This window comes from Phacochoerus africanus, chromosome 6 (assembly GCF_016906955.1).
Source record: "Phacochoerus africanus isolate WHEZ1 chromosome 6, ROS_Pafr_v1, whole genome shotgun sequence".
NCBI lineage: Eukaryota > Metazoa > Chordata > Mammalia > Artiodactyla > Suidae > Phacochoerus > Phacochoerus africanus.
Window position 1 is genome coordinate 22,073,637 of NC_062549.1, and position 3,378 is coordinate 22,077,014.

The 3,378-nt window shown below is 41.4% G+C and overlaps 1 non-coding gene across 1 annotated transcript; it reads left to right on the forward strand.

The window, feature by feature from the left end:
- Nucleotides 1–2,049: 2,049 nt before the first annotated feature.
- On the forward strand, nt 2,050–2,183 carry LOC125130161 (small nucleolar RNA SNORA31). Its single transcript, XR_007135662.1, has one exon. It is a non-coding gene; the product is annotated as a small nucleolar RNA SNORA31 (small nucleolar RNA).
- Nucleotides 2,184–3,378: the final 1,195 nt, after the last annotated feature.

Consider the following 3,378-nt stretch of genomic DNA (forward strand, 5'->3'; position numbering starts at 1 on the left):
TGCAACATGGGATCCAAGCCACATCTGTGACCTATATCACACAGCTTGTGGCAGTGCTGGATCATTAACCCACTAAGCAAGGCCAGGGATCAAACCTGCATCCTCCTGGATATAGTTGGGTTCTTAACCCCGAGCCACAATGGGAATTCTTGGTCAAAGCCTTTTGATGGGGCTGGGCTTGTTAGCCAACGCCTTCTTCCCCTGCAATGAGTTCTTTTCTAGAAGGTTCTCTCATTCAGTATTATTTCCCAATGGGTCCACCTCACCAGACACTCTAAAGTAGATCTGAATCATGGTTGGTGGACATGGCTTTGCCTTAAGCTGAGGATTCTCATGCACACTTTTTGAAAAACACATTTACCAAATTCCCTGTCTTTTGGGCCCCACTTTCATTTTGCCCAGAAATCTCCAACAGCATTCATTTAGGGGTTCTCATGAAATTCCCTGGGACATGGAAACTCGAATGACTTATAATAGTGACCTGCTTTGTTAACCATCACTCCCGTATTTTTTTAAACAGTGAAGACATAAGCATAAACAATAACCCCAGAGTTTAATGTTTCTTATCACCTGCTGACATTGTCTTTCCCTTTCAGCAGTTGTCAGCCTCTTTGGTCTCTCTGTCTTCCTTGAATGTGATGAAAAAGCTTTTGTGTTTTCCTAACACTTGTTTCTCGGTTTAGTTCATTCAGACAGTGTTCTATGGCAGTGCTACTCTCAGATCATTAATCACAACACCTGTGATAGCAACATGACAGTGACATTTCAGTCCTCTCAGTCTCCTGCCACCTTTGTGTCACAGAGAAGATCAGTTCTGGTTGAAAGACGATGTCTTTGGGGATTTTTTTTGGCCATGCCCGAGGTATGTGGACATTCCTGGGCCGGGGATCAAACCAGAGCCACAGCAGTGCCAATGCTGGATCCTTAACCGCTAGCCCACCAGGAAGCTCCTCTTTCGGAATTTCAATAGACTTTGGAGACATGGAAGAAAAAACTTGGCAACGCTATGGTTAAAAATTTCTCAAGGTCAGGGCCATTTTACTTGTAAAAATGGCTGGAAAAATCTTGTTTTGAAGGGTATTTAGAGAACACATATGTGCTTTCAAAACCCAAGGTCTGGTTCAAATACCCTTTCCTCTGGATAGTGCTTCCTGACTCTTCGGTTTGGATATTTTCTCTCAGGGTACTTTGTTACATTTCTTACGTGGTGATGAGCCCTCTATTTTGGTTCAGGATTCTTTGAAGCAAGAGTCTTGGCTCACCTGTCTTTCCGTTCCTCGCTTGCAACAGTGTCTGGACACAGTAGGAATCAGTGCTTGTTGAAGGAAGGCACAGAACTGAGAAGGAAGGACTATTTACTGGCATAACTTACCTAGAGGCAAGCTCTCTAGACTATAAACAGGTGTGCATAGGAGGCAAATACTAGAACAAAAGATATGAGGACATGGGTTCGATCCCTGGCCTCGCTCAGAGGGTTAAGTATCCTGCCTTGCTGTGAACTATGGTGTAGGTCACAGACATGGCTCAGATCCTGCATGGCTGTGGCTGTGGCTGTGGCTGGCAGCTGCAGCTCTGATTAGACCCCTAGCCAGGGAACTTTCATATGCCACAAATTCTGCCCTAAAAGTAGAAAAAAAAAAAAAAGAAGTTTGACAAGTAATTTTTCAAATTGTGCCTCCCCTAAGCAGGAATTTATCTTCTGTAAGCTGATATGATCCACTCTTCTTTCTATACTATGCTATAAGAAATTACTTAAAAAAATCAATGTGTCCATCTTTACCAGGGTAATAGTTCCGTCAGAGTTGGAATTTCACCTGTAGTGTGTGATACTGTGATTTATCATCCAGTTTACTGGTCTGGTGGATGCAGAATAATCTTTGACTTTTTTTGTGAGAGGACTGGACTTTATATATGCCCCATAGACAAAAGTGATGATTCAGACAAAAGACAAATTTGATGTTACAATAGAGGTACACTGTTGATGGGAATGTGCAATGATGTAGCCACGATGGAAAGCAGTATGGAAGTTCCTCAAAAAATTCAGAGGTAATGCATCTATTTGACAGGCTTGGAGCAGTTACTGTCTGCTACTCAGGTTTCCACCACAGAGGCAAGAAGAAGGCATCCTTGTTCTTTCTGCCTGTCTGATTGTGGCAGCCCAGATTGAATGGAGGAATACAGGGGGAAAAAAAAATTCAAAGTAGAACTAGCATATGATCTAGCAATCGCACTTGTGGGTATATATCCAAAAGAATTAAACTCAGGATCTCAAAGAAATATCTGTACTCTCATGTTCATTGCAGCATCATTGACAATAGCTAAGATGAAGATACAACTTAAATGTCCATTGAGAAATTAAAAAAATTTAATTATTAAGGATATTATTAGGCCTTAGAAAAGAAGGAAATCTTGTCACATGTAACAACCTGGATCACTGTGGAGGACTTTATACTATTTGAAATAAGCCAGGCACAGAAGGACAAATACTGCATGATCCCACTTATATGAAAAACCTAAAATATTCAAACTGATAGAAGCAGAGAGGAGGTTGGCAGAAGTTGAGTGAAGAGGGAAATGGAGAGTTGTTCAAGGGGTATAAAGTGTCAGTCACACAAGATAAGTTCTAGAGGTCTGTGTTACAACATTGCACCAAGACCGTACTGTGCACTTAAGAGAATAGATCTCAAGTTCAATGTTCTTATCACTAAAGAGAAAGAAGGGGCTCCACAGCCAGGCAGAAGCAGTTAAAATCCTGCCTACGTCAAATATTAGATATCCAACCTAGGGAAAGTTATGTATTCTGAGTCTCAATTTCCTTATTTGAAACCAAGGAATAAGAATATCTGGCGATAAGAGTATCTGTTTTGCAGGCCTCGATGTGAGGATGAAACAGAAGAATGCATATGAACATAGTTGGTGCTATCACGGTCAACTTTAAGATATGTTAGGGAATGTTAGTTTGCTTTAAAAATGCTTTGTTTTGTTCTAAGGGTGGTAGTGATTGCCAGCCTTCTAAAACATTTTTTTTTTTTGTCTTTTTGGGGCTACACTGGTGACATATGAAGTTTCCCAGGCTGGTGGTCACATCGGAGCTGTAGCAGCCAGCCTATACCACTGTCACAGCAATGCCAGATCTGAACCGCCTCTGCGACCTACACCACAGCTCATGGCAATACCAGATCCTTAACCTACTGTGCGAGGCCAGGGGTTGAACCTGCATCCTCATGGATGCTAGTCAGATTTCTGTCCTCTGAGCCATGAGGGAACTCCTAAAAGATTTTTAAAAAGTACTTGGCTGCTAAGAAGTTACCAGTTCATTAATGTCTCCATTTTTGTAAGTAATTTTAAATCAAATAGATAATTCTAGGTGTTTGTTAT